Source organism: Desmodus rotundus, chromosome 12 (assembly GCF_022682495.2).
Source record: "Desmodus rotundus isolate HL8 chromosome 12, HLdesRot8A.1, whole genome shotgun sequence".
In the NCBI taxonomy this organism is placed as follows: domain Eukaryota; kingdom Metazoa; phylum Chordata; class Mammalia; order Chiroptera; family Phyllostomidae; genus Desmodus; species Desmodus rotundus.
Window position 1 is genome coordinate 39,436,195 of NC_071398.1, and position 18,906 is coordinate 39,455,100.

The window sequence follows — 18,906 nt, forward strand, 5'->3', positions numbered from 1 at the left end:
TAAAGTTCTGTTCTGTAACAGAACCTGTTTTCAGCTCAGATCTCTGGAGGACGCCCACCATGTGCATTTCAGTGATGCAATGTTCCTTCAGTGATGCAGTTCTCACCAGTTCTCCTGAGGATCCTAGTTGGGTTCAGGGTTTCTAGCTTATATAGGAGACCTGACCCAGTATGTCCCCCATTCTGAGGTTCATGGTCCCGAATCCCACTGGAACGGTGTCCTGCAATTCAATTCTGAAGCTCCCCGTTCAGAGTTAGCTCATTTTCCAGTGATTAAGAGCAAATGCCTTCATAATACTACCCTGAAATCAACACTAGCCTCACATGTGGAGTTCCCAGGGCACCTGCACTTCTGTCCAATGAGCTACTTCATGGGTTTCCATAGTCTTCTTAGGTTGCATATTTTGCTGAAATGACTCATAGCACCACACAAAATGCTATTGTTATGGTTATAGTTCTATTAGAATTTGGAACAAGCTAAAAAGAGAGAAACAAAGGGACAGATTATTGAGAACTCATTCCGCTGGCAGAGCAGCCAATGTCCTCCCCGAAAGGAGGCAGGACACCTCATGCTCAGCCACATTAACGGGTTTAACAACCACAAGCTCATCTGATCATCAGTGTCCAGAGTTTTCATCGCGGTTTCATTACATAGGCAGATGTGATTGACATGGGCCGTCATACTAAACTCCATCTCTATTTGCATATCAATTTCTGGATGGCGGGCTGGCTCAAAGCACAACCTCCCAACCACATGGTGGGTGTTTTGAGGGACCAGTCCCCACCTGAGTCATATTGTAAGCACGCGAGCCCAGATGGGATAGAGAGAGTCCAGAATACAAATTGTTGGTAAAATTTGGGGGAGTAGATAGATCCGATCATGAGGCTGACAACTTCAACTTTACATCACCTGATAAGGAGAAAACACCTCACATGCTTGCCCCTGGTAGGGTACCAGTCTGTTACAGAACTCAGACTGTCTCTGAGGGGATTTATGGGAAGCAACCTGAATCCTGGACCAGATCTAGCCTGAACGTCCAGCAGTAGACACATCATGGAATTGCCTCTGGTCCACCCTCCACCCCTCGTGACCAGCTCTTACAATCTCACACGCCCCCTCTTCCGCAAGGTGCCCTGAGTGGTCAGCGAAGGGCTTCATTAGCAGGGACCACAATGGGAGACACCGTCTACACAACAGAGTAGACACATGAAGGAAAAAGAAAAATTAACAGAAGCAATCCAAGTATTAGTAAACATTTTTCTACCATGCCACTCAGGGCCTGAACCAGTGAGCTAATGAGAATCAAAAGTTCTCTACGTGCAGACTAGCACAGGCCATTCCGATGAGGCAGATGATGGTCCAGCGTGCTTCACATCCTCTCAGCTTCATGTCATTTTGGCTCCACGGTTGAAGGTCAGCAAATCTCCCAAAGCTGGGATGCCTGAAGGCCGGGATCTGTATCTTTTCAAGTTAGTTCCCAGGATTCTTATACAAGCATGCTGTTCATCTACAAGATGCACATCAGTCAGAGTTAGTACTTACAGAAACGATGACAAAAGAGTGGTGAGGTGGGTTACAGTTTCCCACCATTACAATTTTCCACTGTTGCAAAGCCCCACTGTCAATTGTTCTTTCAGTTCCATGGAAGTTAGGTGGTTGTAGCCAAAACATTTTAGAATTAGAAAAATTCAAGATCCAGTCTAGTTCGTAAGTGAAAAATAAAATTCTGGAGACAATTAACTGAACTACAGTTTAATTTCCACAACTGTGTATAATAGATTTTATTGAAACACAATTTTTCTCCTAAAATCACCCTCATTCTTATTAAAGAGCCAAATCAAGACCAATTCATTTACTGTATTAAGTCCAGTTTCAGTTTGGCCTGATTATTTGCATAAACACAACAGGAAGAGCAATTGATCATATAGGCTTTCTTAAATCTACTTTGCTGGAATGTTACAAGGAATTTTCAGATTGAACTTTAATTAGCACTATAGGGCAGAGAAGCCAAGCCACCCAGTTGCCATCAGGCTTTGCCTACAGTACCTAGAGATTTGGGTAAACTCCTCAAGTTCTCGAGGTCCCAAAAATGTCTTAAGGTTCTTTTCTTGCCATCACCCAGGAAAGCAACCTTCGCTCCTTACCTGGAAAGACTACCATGAACCACATGAATAAGCAAGGTATGAGGCCATTTCTCCAAGGGGCTTTTATTGGCTTCAAGGCCAATCTTTTTATTCCTTAAAGCCTTTTGCCGACAACCAGAGTCCAGGCATGACTCTTTCAGACGTGCCACTCCAGTCAAAGCTTTGGTTAGTAAATCCACAATTCAAAAATGGAAGAAATCAAGATTTCTACTGGATTTCAGCAAACAAACATATCGTCATGAAAGTAACAATACTCACTTGTGAAGAGTCTCCAAATTTTGGTAGGATCAGGTAGGGAGAAAAACATAAATGCTTCAATGCTGCTACAATTTACCAAATTGTTCTAAGAAAACAAACAAATTTTTAAAAATCAGTAATATTTTGAACAAAGTCACAAGAATGATATTTTCTGTTCATTCAGCCCCATAATCAATTCCTGTTTATCCCCATTATCCAACAGTGTCCCTACAAATGCAGTCATTCTCCACAGGCCCACAAATCTCCACTTATTTCAAAGGTATTGTCTTAAAATTTGTTCTGAGAGACTTATGTTCTGGAATAAGCCAAAGTCCTTTGCATGGATCTTTTTGAAGATGTCACATTTCTGAAAATGCATCAGAGTAAAACGATGACGGTGACTGTCTCTAATGACAAAATCACATTTAAAATGACAGGGTTACATATCTGATTATAAAGTAGTTGACGAAGAAATTTACTTTTTTGTAACACTTTAAGGGAACACTACCAATGGTATATTTCACAGATCTAGAACAAATATTTCAAAAATGTATATGGAACCAAAAAAGACCCTGAATTGCCTCAGCAATCTTGAGAAAGAAGAACCAAGTTGGAAGAATACAATACCTGATATCAAACTATTCTAAAAGGCCAAGGTAATCAAAACAGTCTGGTACTGGCATAAGAACAGACACAGAGACCAATGGAACAGAATAGAGAGCCCAGAAATAAACCTGTGTCTCTATGATCAACTGATATTTGACAAAGGGAGCACGAATATACAATGGAGTAAAAATAGCCTTTCAATAAATGTTGTGGGAAGAACTGAAATGGTATGTGGAAAAAAAAAAATTAAACTAGAGCACCAACTAACACCATACACCAGGATAAATTCAAAATGCATAAAAGACTTAAATATAAGTAGTGATACTGTAAAAATCCTAGAGCAAAACTTCAGACATCCCATGTAGTAATATTTTTGCCAATATATCTCCTAGGGCAAGGGAAATACAGGAAAAAGTAAACAAATGGGACTGCATCAAATTAAAAAGCTACTTGCTGCATGATGGTTGAAGGAAACCATCAACAAAATGAAAAGGGAACCCACTGTACTGAAGAACATATTTGCCAATGATGCATCAGACAAGGGTTTAATCCCCCAAATATTTCAAGAACTCATACAACTTAACACCAGGAAGACAAACTCTCCAATGAAAAAATGGGCAAAGGACCAGAATAGACACTTCTCCAAGGAGGACCTACAGATGACCCATAGACATATGAAAAGGTACCCAACATCACTAGCCATCAGAGAGATGCACATCAAAACCACAGAGAGATATCACCTCACACCTGTCACAATGGCCATCATTAATAAATCAACAAACAACAAGTGCTGGTGAGGAAGTGGAGAAAAGGGTAGCTTAGTGCACAGTTGGTGGGATTGCAGAATCCCACCAGTGCAGCCACTGTAGAAAACAGTATGGAATTTCCTCACAAAACTAAAGATGGAACTGCCTTTTGACCCAGTGATTCCACTGCTGGGATTATATCCTAGGAATACTGAGACACTAATTTAAAAGAACCTACGCACCCCAATGTTCATAGCAGCATTATTTACAACAGCCAAGTGTTGGAAACAGTGTAAGTGCCCGTCGGTAAATGAGTGGATCAAAAACTGTGGTACACTTATGCGATGGAATACTACGCAGAAGAAAGAAAGAAGGAACTCCTACCTTTTGTGACAGCATGGAAGGAACAAGAGACTATCGTGCTAAGTGAAATAAGCCAGGCAGTGAAAGGCAAATACCATATGATCTCACCTACAAGAGGAACCTAATGAACAAAACAAACAAATGAGGAAAATAGGACCAGAGGCATGGAAACAAGGAACAGCCTGACAGTGACCAGAGGGGAAGTTGCAGGGGGTGAGGGTAGAAGAAGGGGAACAAGGAACATGTATGAATGACCCATGGACATGGACAAAAGGGTGGGGATAGTCTGGGGCAGTGGGGGTTGGGCTGGGCAGAGGAGAACAAAGGGGGAAACTTGGGACAACTTTGATAGAATGGCAATAAAACACTTAATAAAAAAAGACGGACTTCAAACAAATGATGTAACACGAAAAACAAACAACGCCCAAACCCAAACCAAAAGTCACCAAAAGAGTCCTCCAACCAAATCCCACACTGGGGAACTGGGAATTTTTTTTCTTGTCACTGAATCTACTGCCCATGGGTGCCTATTGATTCCTATAGAATCCCAAATGGTTCAAAGAACCCAAGTGGCAGAGCAGGGGTTCCTGGTTGTGCACGACAGGGACTTACCCAGTCTGGGCGTGTCAGCCCACCAACATCCTGTTTCTTTTCACCAGCAAAGAGTTTAAAGGCAGCTGGTGCCTTGAGAGGGAGAGCTGGAAGAAGCCCCGAGACAAAGAACTCTTGGCAGCTGCTGAGAAACTCCTGCCATCCCTGCCACGGGGTCAGTCTGCCACAAGCAGCTGGGACACCCTAGCCTGGGCCCTCCAGGCCTTACTGGGGTCCACAGAGTCTTAGCTGGCGTTGCCAAAACCTCTAGCCGAATGCAGGTTCGGCTGCCCGTGGCTACAGAAAGCCAATACTGCAGAGGCAGGCGCTCATGTGAAGGAAAGTGGTTTATTTTCAGATGCCGACCATTAGGAAGATGGAGGACTCATGTCTCAAAGCCCATCTCCTGGAAGAAAGGGACCCATGCCACAAAGTCCATTCTCCACATCTCAGTGGAAGCAGAAGTTTTTTATAAGGAGGGAGAGGGGAACAGAACAAGGAGATCAAGGGAGGGGGTTGAAAAGTTCCCTTTGAGCAGACCAGCATACACAGTCCATTCCGGTAAGGCAAGTTATGGTCTCTTGTGCCTCATCCTGGTTTAGCCATCCTGGCTTCACATCACCTCAGCTTCATGTCATTTTGTCTCCATGGGTGAAGGTCAGCAAATCTCCCAAAGCTGGGATGCCTGAAGGTCGGGATCTCTATCTTTTGAAGTTACTTCCGAGGATTTTTATTTAAACATGCTGTTCATCTACAAGCTACATGTTAGTCACAGTTAGTACTTACAGAAACAATGTCAAAAGAATGGTGAGGTGGGCTACAATTTCCCACCGTTACAGTTCTCCACTATTACACATGTGCTTCTGTGTTGGTGTGTACTTGTGTGTTAAGGGCATTAGAGTGAGTACACACAGATGTAAATCTCTAGAAACACAGGAACTCACAGGTTAGGATGGGGAGACCTGATGGACAGGCCAACAGGGGGCAGGTGACAGGAAAAAGGTTAAGAGGGAGATTCAAACATCCATGGGGCTGGAATTCCAGAGAGCGAGCAGAGCCTGAAGGATGATATGAGGACCCTGGAGAGAGAGAAGGCTGAGCTGAGCGTGTGGGCCAATTCAAAAAAGGAAGTGTTGGGGTGTGAAGCAGAAGGTTTCTAAACTCCTGTGGGTGAAGGGTGACCAATGAAGATCGGGCTTGTGACGGTAACGAGACAAGTCAGAGGCCCTTTCCAGAGCCAGCACAGCAGTTCTAGTTTCAGTTCTTAACCTGCAGAAGAGTGCACAGTTGCTCTCAAAGCTGGGTCTGGGTCTGGTGCTTGCAGCATTTCCGGTTGTGTGTAGGCAAGCTAATGTGAACCTCCAAGAGCTTCAAGACGTCCTTCAGCCAAGCTTTCAACTTAGCCAGATACCAACATCTCTGAGTAAGTAAGAGTTACTGAGGCTCCCACTGGAGTCTGAAAAGTAGCTTACCTACGGGGAGTGGCTAGGGCCAGTGGAAGAGGGTGGGAAGACCTTAGAACGTTCAGAACCCACAATAACATAAAAATGTGGAGGGAGTGGGACAAAAATCAGGAAGAGCTTAGAGTCTGCGGAGCCCAGAATTATCTAGGAGACCTGGGGTGTGGGGCACCAATTGAATTTAGATGAAGCAGATGTTGACGGGGTGGGTGTTGAGGGCCAGGGAGAGTTGGGAGTGTGCTTAGCCTAGAAGAAAGTAAAGAATGGGATGGGGCTGTGATCAAGGACCAGAAAGTCTGGGAGTGTAGGGAGCCCACAAGAACCCAGGAAAGAGGGAAAGAGGGAAGGAGGGAAGGGGAAGAGAAGGCAAGTATTCTAGATAATCGAGGGGTGAATCTTGAGGGTAAAATACCTTTACTGGGGTTGGGACTACTTCTTCACACTTTCTTTATGCAAAATGTTGCCTTAGCATACCCCCCCCCCCCAGTGGAAACTGCAGGTCTAAAATGCCCCTTTAGTAGGGCTTAGGCTTGTGCAAGTCCACACCATTCCCCAACCAAAGTCTGTTTTTCACCTTCCGGGGGATCCTCCGTAGCACAGAGCTTCATCTTCCCTCTGTCCCGACCTTAACTTCTCCCTCGGAGTCTTCCTGCCCCAAGGCCCCTCTCATGGCCGCTTCACTGCGCTGACTCCCTCCAGGTGGCCACGCTGCGATGACTCCTCATCTGGAAACGCTCCCTCCCACCAGAGCCCGCGATTTGTACTAGGGCGCCCTCTCCTGCTCTTCATAATGAAGCAGGCGGCTTTCAAAGCCTTCTCAAGCCCGACTCCAGAAGTTCACCCGTGAGCCCTCCACCTCCCCTAAACCCCCTGCACGCTCACAGCACTCGCACCTCTTGCCCCATGGAGCTGGCCTCCCCCCTTCGTGGGTTCCCTGCAGATCAGGACCTGTGCCCTGCTCAGGGCCCAAATCACTGCCTGGACTGCCCCCTGGCGGCCACGTTGTCTTGACTCCTCCCCTCGCATCCAGATATGCCCCCCACCAGTGCTCAGCATCTGAGCTTACGGCGCCCTCTCCTGCCCTTCACGCCAAGGCAGGCGGCTTTCAAAGCGTTCTCAAGGCCCCACCCCAGAATTTCACCGTGGAGCCCCCACCTCCCCTATCCCGATGCCCTCCCCTGCCGGGAGCCAGAGTCAGCGGACTTCCGCCCGGCGGCCATGTTAACTCCTCCCCTCATTCCAGAAAAGTCCCCCACCGGTAGTGTCCTGTATCTGCACTTACGGCGCCCTCTCGTGCGCTTCCTCCCTAGGCAGGAGGCTTTCAAGGCCTCCTCAAGGACCCGCTCCAGCATTTCACCTTCGAGCCCCCCCCCTCCTCTCAACCGCATGCAGGCTCACCCACTCGCACCTCTTACCGCAAGGAGCTGTCCCCCCCGGGCCTCGCGCGGGTTCCCTGCAGCTCGGGCCCCCTCCCCGGCTCGGAGCCCGACTCAGCGGACTTCCGCCCGGCAGCCATGTCACCTCGACCCCAGGCCGCGCAGCCGGCAGTGCCCCGCCCAGCGCCCAGGATCCGTACTAATGGCGCCCTCGCCCGCCCTTCACACCCAGGCGGGAGGCTTTCGAAGCCTTCTCGAGGCCCCGCTCAGAGTTTCAGGTGCGAGCCCTGCCCCTCCCCGAAACCCCGAGCAGGCTCTCGGCGCTGGCGACGGCTGCCCCGTGGGCTGCCCTGCCGGCCCCTCGAGCGTTCCCTGCAGGTGTGGGCCCCTCCCTGCTCAGAGCCCAGGCCAGAGTCTCACCCCGAAATGAGAAGGAAGGCAGCACAGAAGCAGCCCGGAGACCTCGTTCCAGTTGGGCAATCCTTCCTTCCCTCGGTTTCAAGTTCATCTTCTTGGTCAGGGAGGCGGGTTAGTACCACGATGAAAACAAAGTGCAGATTGAACACTTCCCGCCAGTGGTGGTTGAATCCGCAGTGGCAGAATCGGTGCAGGCAGCCAGGCCAGGCATCTGTGTGTCTTACTCAAGGTGTTTAGGGTCATGGGAATGGGAAACAGTGTGGGGACTGTGGGGGAGGGGGAGCAGGGGGGCTACATGGCAATGGGAAAAAATACTATAAGAATCATTTAAGAAAAAGAAAGTATAAAGCAAAGAATAAAAAGGAAGAAGTGGGAAAGAGAGACAGTTTCCTGTAAACTCCACTATGTAGTCTCATAAAAATAATAGGACAGGTTGTCTTTGCGAATTCACAAGCGCTGGGTAAACTCAGGTCTGGACTCACGAGCGGCAATTAAACCACAATCACTTCTGTGAGTACGGGACAACACATCCTCTTTCTAAAGAAATGTGTGATGTTCCTTTTTAAACTTTGCACATCCACCTGGTTGCATGCAGCTGAAGCTGCCTTGCTAAGTACAGATGTTAGCAACCATTTTATTAGAAATGGACACACTAGGTCAAGTACTCCCAGGGCTCCCCCCCATCCATAGGCTATTAGTATACCTCTTCCAAGTTTCCAACCCTTATCCGTGAGAAACTGAGCCACTTCACTCACTACATACTCCATGACCTCCTCCTTCCAATGTAAAACGAGTGGCTCCAATAAAACAGCGTAGGCGATGCTTGTTCCCATTGTTGTCAGCCCAAGGAATGGCCTCAGTGTCGGAGAGGCGGCCTTTTTATAGAGAAGTACAGGACATGCCACTCCCCCTTGGTGACACACGCATCACCAAGAACGGTTTGTGATCCAAAACTACTTGCTGCGCCAACTGGATTGAGGTTGAAGCTGACCAATGGGGCAGATGCTGGAGGGAGGTGAGAGGCAAGGGACCCTCCTCCAGCGCAGAGGTAGTATAGAGCTGTGCAGCTGCAGAAGCAACATATGTAAAGAGTGAACAAAGTTGTTTTAACACTGTGACAGGCTAAGCACTGGTCGTGGAACAGCAAGGCTTTCCCTTGCAAGCAGAAGCCTGATGACTCAATAGAGCCCAGGAAGGCCGCAGTACCGCAGCAGCCCTGACCGCCAGCACTGTTCTAACCCCACATACACTTTCACTTCACGTTTATGGAACAAAATGACACAGATCTGAAAGTATTCTGTCGTAACTCTGACAGACGCTTTATTGTAACTAATCCTGAAAAGCCACCAGCATTTGCGCTCCAGAGGATGAAAGATCCTGCCTGCTGCCAGCTGCCCCACGGCCCCACTGCAGGCTCACTCCCCCGGGCCCCACCTGCGCATCCACCTCACGGCAGATGTTTGTGTTGTCACACATGAGATTTGTTTGATATTTACAGACCCTGGGTGTGTTCGCATGAAAGCGAGTTCACGCACCGGACACAGGCATTGAGAAATGAATTCTACCGTGTGAGTTGTCTTGCTTTTTGCTCATGTTGGCTAGTGAGCATTGCCTGAATCCTGGAGGACCTGAAAAAGAGGTAGATGGTTGAAACTTGAGGTGGCAGCAGGGAATGACACAGATGGAAGGGCTCCTGTGCAGAGTTAGGAGAAGAGAATTGGAGAGCCTGCGAAGGGTTTGGGCTCTTGGATCCATTTGGAATCAGGTGGATTTACTGTTTCCACGGAGAAGGGCTTCTGAAGGGGGCTCAGGATGAGTCTGAGTCAGGGACAGACCCACCATTTAAGGCGGAAGCAACTGAAATCGGTGCCGTGAAGTCGATGGTGCCGTCCTTCTGGACTTGGAAGGGCACAGTGGGCCTTGAGGTATGAAGGACTGAGGAAAGGGGAAGGTTCTCCCAGACTCAGTTCAGTTCCCTCACATGGGGGACAAGAGGGAGCACCAGATGCACAGGCTGACAGAGGACATGGGGCTGAAGCCCTGTGGGTGAACAGAACGAGCATCCAGTCTGGAGAGCGATGAGGGATTTGGGGCACTGGGGCCACCATGAACGCAGGCATCCTGATCTGCGAGTGTCTGGGGGCTTGAGTCGGGAAGGGAGTTTGAGGGTGAGGAAGTCAGACTAGAAAAGGGACTGGGACAGCCATCTGGTGGGGCAGGGAGAGGTGAATGCAGAGCAGGAGCCCAGTACACAGCAAGCGGTTCCCAGAGTGAGTGCCAAAGTGTTCCAGTGTCCTCCTGTGACCAGGTAGCTTAGCAGTGAAGCATGGTCTGAGGTCAGACATTTTCAGCATCTTTGCCGGCACTGCAGTGGGATGTTTATCTTTTACTGAATTCTCAGTGGAGGAGAGAGATAGACTTAGAAATCTCCATTAAACATTTTTTTGTTTTTTCTACAATAATAGCTTTACCTGCAGGCCAATAACCACCGTAAAACATTTTCTTATTCCACGTCTGGAGCCAGGGAAGTGATCACTTGGTGGGTCAGCCGACCCAGTGGGGCCAATGTGAGAGCAGTGTGGGCAAGGGATCCACAAGTGTCCTGACCCCTTTACAGCAATAGCCTAAGCGGGAGCCCTGGTGGTGATCGGAGTCCCCGAATATTATGCCAGTTTGGGCTCAAGGTCCCAGAGCTCTTGAAAGATCTGCATATTCCTTTTGCCCAAGTGTCCACTCACCCTAAAAATGCCTGTGGGGCCCTTCTGAGGTTACCCGGGGATCACATGGGGTACACTTGGATGCTGCAGACACCCTCCTTGTGCGGACGGAGCTTTCACTCACCAAGAGTCTGGTTGTGAGGATTTTTCAGGTCTACGCTGGGCCAAGGATCATGACTCTGTGTTGGAACAGCTGACCGCAGCTTTCTGCTCCTCCACTCTTCATGTTTTCACTATGTCCATTAAGGGACACCATGCTGGCCTTTCCTATCTTTTGTCCCTAAGGACTCCATGTTCTATGCTCTCAGATTCATCCCCCACATCTCCAGGACCAGGCTGCACTCTGATAGTGCTGCCTATAATGTAACTATACACCCCCGGCTTCCGGTGGCTAAGTTCCGACCTCTGCCATTCCCAGATCCTGCTGCCGTATTGCAACTCTGGAGTCCAGTTCTGAAACAACACCTCCTGTTTTCGTCTCTGACCGCTGGCTCCTTCTGGGTCTCTTTATTTATTGTGGCATTATTTTATCCTAGACACTCAAGAGGTATTTCAGCATTGGTCCAGAAGTACATACAGCTGCTCTTGCCAGGGAGTTAAGTTCTGCGTGGTGTGGCCCTGCCCGACGTTGACACACTCTTTCCTATTCGGGTTTGTGGTCCTTCATCCCCTTGAATTCTTCGGTCTGCTTGCAGACGTACTCTCTGACCGTGGTTGTGGAAATTAGCTGGACGGCTGTAGCTCCTGTGTGTTTTATTCCTTCCTTCTTGTTGGCCAACTCCCAAAGTCCTGTTTTGGGTATTCTGGCACTAACCCTGCTGTGGGTCTGGACCACAGTGGGGCAGGGGCCATCTTGATGGGAAAGCACTGCCTTGCAAGCTCTGCAGAGTTTCTTATCAAGGGCTGTCCTAGCTTCCTATGGCTTTTGTAACAAACTACTGCACATGTGGTGACAAAACCACACCCCCACCGAGCAACTAATAGTTCTGGGTGTCAGAGTGCGAAGTGAGTCAGAGTGGGCTAAAATCAAGGACTGTGGCCCAGTGGAGGGCAAACCTGTACTGCAGAGGGCATCCAAAGGGGGGAACACGCATCTCAGAGCAGGGGTCTGGGCTGGGCACCCGTAGATTCTCATATAGAGATAAATTGTCTTAAAGAAGAGTATCAGATGCTCTGGCTCTTGGCACATCTACAGTTCATCAAGTGTGAGGTGTGTGTTAGCACCTGATGTGCCCAAAGCTTACTTAGAGTGGGCATTTCCAGTCACTAAACCATCTGCTTATGTCCATAAGCCACATATAACACACATGTGTGCCCTCATATAAATAAGGAAAAATATTTCTTTTAAGTTTTTACTATGATCACTTTGAAACATACAAATAGAAAGAATAAGAGTCATATACCCGCCACGAAGAGAAATTTCTCATATGTTTGGTTATATTTGCCATGTACTTATCTGCATCTATCTATCCAGCTTTTAATTTTTTAAATCTGTTTTTCAGTTTTTCTCTGGAACATTTACCGATTAATTACAGAAATACAAAACTCTGCCCTTAATTCGTCCACCTGCTTGTCATGAGAAGGTGAGAATTTCCTTTCGTAACCACAACTCCTTCCACGCACCTAACAGAACAGAACTTCGTTCATGTCAGCTAACTCCCAGTTCACGTTCGAACTTCTTCACCAGTTTGTGGCTATTTCAAACAGCAGCCGTAGGACACCCAACACACACTCACCTTTCTGAAGGAGATGTTAAAAACTGTAGGGAAACAGCTTGACTGAGTATAGCTCACCCACATAAAGTGCACATTTAGTCCTTTCAGTACATTCACAGCTTGATTCCCTCACTGCCCTCTGAGGGGAACCTTTCCAGAGTCCCCAAGAATCTCCAAACCCATCGTTAGTCACATCCCAATCCTGCCACCCTCCAATTCCTGGCACCCATGAATCTACACTCAGTTTTCTGGAGCTGCGTGTTCTGGTCATTTCATATAAGTGAAGTCATTTGTGTAGTATGTGACCTTTGTGTCTGGCTTCTTCCACTGACTATAATGTTTTCAAGGTCCATCCATGTTCTATAACATGTACAGTTTTCCATTCCTTTATAGGAGCAAAGAGTATTCCAGTGCATGGGCATACCACAGTTTGGTTTTCCATTTACTCGTTGGTGGATATTTGAATTGTTTCGCTTTTTGGATGTTGTGAATAACGTGTTCCGGACACTTCTGGTGGGAAGTATCTTTTCCTTTCTCTTGAGCATATGCCCCGGGGGTGGAGCTGCTGGATCAGAAACTCTGCCAAAGACTTAGGGAATCTGCCAGAACACTATCCAAGCCGCTCATTCAGGGAGTGAATGAGGATTTCCTGCTAACTGTCTGTGTATCTGGCCAGTTCAGAGAGTGTGCAGTGGAATCTTGTAGTTTCTATTTGCATTTCAGTTCTGACCAATGATGTAGAGCATTTTTATGTTCTTCTTGGTCATGGGCATGTCCTCTCTGGACATCTATTTATTCACGTGCTTTGCAGATTTTATGCTGAGATAATTTTGTTTTCCTTTATGATTAGTTTTGCATGTTATTTAGCATATATTCTTGATACAAGTCCCTTTTACGATTGGTGGTTTGCAGACTTTTTTGCCCATTCTGTAGGTTTTTCTTTTACTTCCCAAAGGATGTCCTCTGAAGCACAAAAGTTTGATGAGGTCCAGTTTATCATTTTCATTGTTGTGCTTGTCCCCGTATATTTTGTGACATCTTTGTAGCCATGATCGAAGCAAGGGTCCCACAGAGTGTGTGATATCAGTCTAGAAAGCCCCCGTTTTACTACAAGCTTCAGTCTCTGCAGGGCCTGAGTGGGTGGTCCTGGGGCCCTTGTCTGGGTCTGTCTGGAAGTTATTTCCTAGTATCTCTCTCTCTCTCTCCTTTATGGGGCCCACTTCTGTAAACTGCAGGCCTCAATTCCAAGGCACTCATTGAAGTGTTCAGGGGAGCCCCCATGGATAAGCCCTGGAATCATCCCATATGCCAGCATAGACAGTACCAAAGAACCAGGCTGCCTGTAGAGGGTTGAGTGGGTGTTCCCCCCAAAATATGTTCACATCCCACTCCTGGAACCTGTGAATGTTTCCTAATTTTGGAGTAGGTTCTTTGACAATATAATTCAGTAAAAGATTTCAAGATGAGAGTGTACTGGGCATTCTGTATGAGTCCCAAGTCCAATGATAAGTTCCTTCTAAGAAACAGAGGCGAAATGACACAGAGGAGAAGCCGTGTGTAGATGGAGGCAGAGACGGGAGGGATGCCGCCAAAGCCAAGGAACCGGCAGCCGCCCAGGATGCAGAGAAGAGGAGTGGAACCTCTCCCAGAGCCTGTGGAGAACAGGAGGTCTTGCCCATACTTTGATGTGGATTTCTGATTTCCAGAATGCTGGAGAATAACTATTTAAAGTTTTAAGCCATTTAATTTGTGGAAATTTGTTATTTCAGCCACAAGAAACTAACGCACTGTAGTTGTCAAACAACAACAAAAAAACCCCAACACACAGAGACCATCTCCAGTACAAACAGACAATTTGGTCTCCCAGTATTAACTTCATAGCCCCCAGCTCCTGTGGGAACCTGATGGTACAGCTCAGTGCCTGCAGGTGTCACATCCCCAGCTCCACTGCTGCATCCCCCCACCCAGTTCCTGGCCTGAGCCCATGGTATTGTCTAGGGCACAAGGGCAGTCACAGACTCTGCTCCTTCCTGCACTGACATGCAGGCACCTCCTGTGCAGAGTGGCTTCCTTCCCCCCTGGACACTCATTCCTGCTGGGGAAACAGGACCCAGGGTGGACACGGTTCCTAAAAGCCATGGCTTTTAGGGTAAGGAGTTGGTACTGTCACCTCTAATAAAGAATACTTGAGTATGGCTTTTGAGTCTCTTTCATAGGATGATTGTGGGGTTTTTTAATGTCTTTTTTAAAATATATTTATTGATTATGCTATTACAGTCGTCCAATTCCCCCCCCCTCACTGCATCCACTCCATCCTGCCCACGCCCTCCCTCCCACATTCCCCCCCTATAGTTCATGTCCATAGGTCATACTTATTAGTTCTTTGGCTTCTACATTTCCTACACTATTCTTACCCTCCCCCTGTCTATTTTCCACCTATCGTCTATGCTACTTATTCTCTGTACCTTTCCCCCCCTCTCCCCCTCCCACTGCCCTATTGACAACCCTCCATGTGATCTCCATCTCTATGGTTCTGTTCCTGTTCTAGTTGTTTGCCTAATTTGCTCTTGTTTTTGTTTTCGGTGTGGTCATTAATAACTGTGAGTTTGCTGTCATTTTTACTGTTCCTATATTTGATCTTCTTTTTCTTAGGTACGTCCCTTTAACATTTCATATAATAAGGGCTTGGTGATGATGAACTTCTTTAACCTGACCTTATCTGAGAAGCACTTTAACTGCCCTTCCATTCTAAATGATAGCTTTGCTGGATAGAGCAATCTTGGATGTAGGTCCTTGGCTTTCATGACTTGGAAGACTTCTTTCCAGCCCCATTTCTTTTGAGAAATCAGCTGACAGTCTTATGGGAACTCCTTTGTAGGTAACTGTGTCCTTTTCTCTTGCTGCTTTTAAGATTTTCTCTTTATCTTTAAACTTGGGTAATTTAATTATAATGTGCCTTGGTGTGTTCCTCCTTGGGTCCCGCTTCTTTGGGACTCTCTGAGCTTCCTGGACTTCCCGGAAGTCTATTTCCTTTGCCAGACTAGGGAAGTTCTCCTTCATTATTTGTTCAAATAAGTTTTCAATTTTTTGTTCTTCCTCTTCTCCTTCTGGCACCCCTATAATTTGGATGTTGGAATGTTTCAAGATATCCTGAAGGTTCCTAAGCCTCTCCTCATTTTTCCGAATTCTTGTTTCTTCGTTCTTTTCTGGTTGGATGTTTCTTTCTTCCTTCTGGTCCATACCGTTGATTTGAGTCCCAGTTTCCTTCGCATCACTATTGGTTCCCTGTACATTTTCCTTCGTTTCTCTTAGCATAGGCTTCATTTTCTCATCTGGTTTTCAAACAGATTCAACCAATTCTGTGAGCATCTTGATAACCAGTGTTTTGAACTGTGCATCCGATAGGTTGGCTATCTCTTCCTCACTTAGTTGTATTTTTTCTGGAGCTTTGAAGTGTTCTGTCATTTGGGCCTTTTTTTTTTTGGTCTTGGTGAGGCTGTTACTTTGAGGGGCGGAGCCTTAGGTGTTCAAGGGGGTGGGGTAACGCTGGTCGCTGTGCTTTGATGTTGTACATTGGGGAGGGGCCGAGAGGGAGCCATGGCGCCTGCTCCCCTCTCCACTGGATTTCAGTCTTTCACTCCGCTACCCATAATCAAACTGGGCCCCTCTGGTGCTGGTTCCCGAGTGGGTGGGCTTGTGCACACTCTAGGAACCCTGTGGGTCTCTCCAACGACCTCTCCTGTGAGGCTGGGAGTCTCTCCTGCTGCTGCCCCAACCCCCACGGGCCTTTTCAATGAGAGGTTTGAGGCTTGATTTCCCCACGCTGGAGCGCTGGGTTGTGCAGTCTGCTTTACTCCCCGCCATTTGTCTGGTTTATCTGTGCGCAAATGTGGGGCTGCAGGGTCTGCTAGTGGTCAGACTGCCTGCCCTGTTTGTCCCACACTCCGCCAGTCTCGGTACCGCCACGGCAACGCGAGTCCTCTCTGCCCGTCTCCGCCCCTCCTACCGGTCTGGATGAGTGTTTACTTTTTATTTCCTTGGTGTTGGACTTCCTTGCTGTTCGATTTTCTGTCAGTTCTGGTTGTGCGAGGAGGCGCAGTGTGTCTACCTGCGCCGCCTACTTGGTTCTCAATGATTGTGGTTTGTATAAACATAGTGAATGTGTTTAATTTATTCTTTTCAATGCTAAAGTAATCTCAAATTTTTTAATTTTATTTTTATTGTTGACATTATTACAGATGTTCCCATCTCCCTCCCTACACCCACCTGCACCTAGCCCCCACCCTTGTTCCCTCTGGCCATCACCACACTGTGGACTGTGTCTATGGGCTATGCATATATTTTCTTTGGAAAATCCCTTTGCCTTTTATCCAGTCGCCCCTTTCCCTTTTCCTCAGACAGCTGTCAGCCTATTTTACATATCCACACCTCTGTTTCTATTTTGTTCATTAGAATCTACAAAGTGAGATCATATGATATTTGTTTTATTTCTGACTGGCTTAGTTCACATAGCACAGTAATCCCCAGGTCCATGCATGCTGTCGCAAAAGGTAAAGGTCCCTCCTTTTTATGGCCTCGTAGTATTCCCTTGTGTAAATGCACCACAGCTGTTTTACCCACTCTTTTACTGATGGACACTTGTGCTGCTTTTCAGATCTTGGCTGTTGTACATAATGCAGCTCCAACTATACAGGGGCAAGGTGCACATATTCTTTCAAATTGTTTTTTTTGGATTCTTGGGATATATTCCCAGAAGTGAAATCACTGAGTCATATGCAACTTCCATTTTTAATTTTTGAGAAAACTCCATACTGTTTTCCTCAGTGGCTGCACCAGTCTGTAGTCCCACCAACAGTGCACTATGGTTCCATTTGTTATTTGTTGATTTATTGATGGTGGACATTCTGGCAGGTGGGAGATGATATCTCATTATGGTTTTAATTTTCATCTTTCTGATGACTAGTGATGTTGAGCATCTTTTCATCTGTCTGTTGGTCATCTCAATGTCTTCTTTGGAGAAATATCAATTCAGGGATTTTGCCTATATTTTAATTGGATTTTTTGTCTTCTTGCTGTTGAGTTGTGTAAGTTCTTTATGTATTTTGGATGTGAATCCCTTATCAAGAGTTCCCTTCCAGAAATGCAGCCCTGCAGATGTGCACCACAGAGAGAAGGACCAGTCAGATGGGAGTGACTCAGCAGAGAGAGACCAGTCTCAGTCCAGCCCCCTGGACCCTCCCCATGACCATGACCCTGAGAAAGACCCTGCAGGGCTTGGTCAGGGCCTGGACTGAGGAGCCCCCTGGGATCCTCACAGAGAAGCTCAGCCCAGGAGCACCCCCCCCTCTCTTCCCAAACTTGCTGACTCCAGGGATCCTGGGCAGCCTGTGTCAGGGCGGGTTTGGCCTGCTGGGGAGCTCTATGCCCAAGGCTCCTGAGCTGGTCACCAGTCAGGGCTCAACCCCAAGAGCCACTTTAGGGCACAATGGAGCCTTGTCCTTCACCTGAGATGGTGTGTGGACAGCACAGGTAGACAAGCTCGCAGGACCATTGGCTGAATGTCCTGGAGGACACAGGAGACTCCAGTGGATGGTCAGCATCCCCAGGGAGGAGCAGGAAATGTGTTCCTGACAGCTGCTCGTCCACCAGACACCAGCCCAGGGATTCACTGTCTTTGAGGAAAGTAGTATCAGTTGTCATTTTGGAGGCAGCTTCTCCATTCTAAGTTTTGGTCAAGTATTTGTGGATGTTTTAAGGCTTATTCACAGACCAAATGCTAATATATATTGTTAAAACTAAGCCTGATGTGTATGAGTAACACTGCCTCTGCTGGGTGGCATTTGCGTCTGTGGCTGGTTTCTGACATGTGGAGGCCTCTGCCTCACTCTGGACTCAGACGAGTAGGAGAGTGTGGGGTCAGGAAGTGTGGCCTACAGGGGGGGCTAGCAGGAAGTCATGGGGGAGAGAAAGGCCTTCTTTTCAAGGGGGTTAGAAAGCCGCTGAAGAGGTGGAAGTCTGGAAGGTGTCAAAGAGTTGAGATGGAGGTGGTTACACTTGCCATAGGTCAGTGGCCCCTCCACTAGCCAGTGTCCCAGCATTTTCCCAAGTGGAGCCAGGGCCCCAGGGACACCCTCACACCCCGTTTTCATGTGCTGCTTGGTCTGCCCTTCCCTCCTTGGTGCTCAGACTTTTCAGGCCCTTTAGCCGAAGCCTTGCCTATGATGACATTTCCGTTCTCAGTTCTTGCCGTTCCCTCTGATCATGGAGACTCAGATAAGCACTCCCAGAGCTGTGGCGTGGGGCTCCACTGGGACAGCTGACTTTCCTCCAGCCGCACCCCCACTTTTCCCTGTGCAGAAACTGTGGGTTGGCAGCAGTGCAGTGTGGGAGTTTTCCCATTTCTCAGTGACCAGATTGTGAATATTCCCAAATAGGTTTTATATTTTTACGGTTACTGAGGTTTTTTTGTTTTGAAATAATAATTCCAAATGTGAAAAAAAAAAAGGTCAAAGCCAGCCAGACACCTTGTTCTGG

At 47.5% G+C, this 18,906-nt stretch overlaps 2 long non-coding RNA genes across 2 annotated transcripts; one reads left to right on the plus strand and one right to left on the minus strand.

Annotated features, from left to right (window-relative positions):
- Positions 1–449: 449 nt before the first annotated feature.
- Positions 450–7,528, minus strand: LOC123478390 (uncharacterized). The gene is made up of 3 exons (XR_006653580.2): positions 6,722–7,528; positions 2,403–2,487; positions 450–1,507 (listed from the first exon to the last, which is right to left on the minus strand). It is a non-coding gene; the product is annotated as an uncharacterized lncRNA (long non-coding RNA).
- Positions 5,970–14,881, plus strand: LOC128779734 (uncharacterized). Its single transcript, XR_008425821.2, has 3 exons — positions 5,970–6,110; positions 11,194–11,308; positions 12,160–14,881. It is a non-coding gene; the product is annotated as an uncharacterized lncRNA (long non-coding RNA).
- The last annotated feature ends 4,025 nt before the right edge of the window (positions 14,882–18,906 follow it).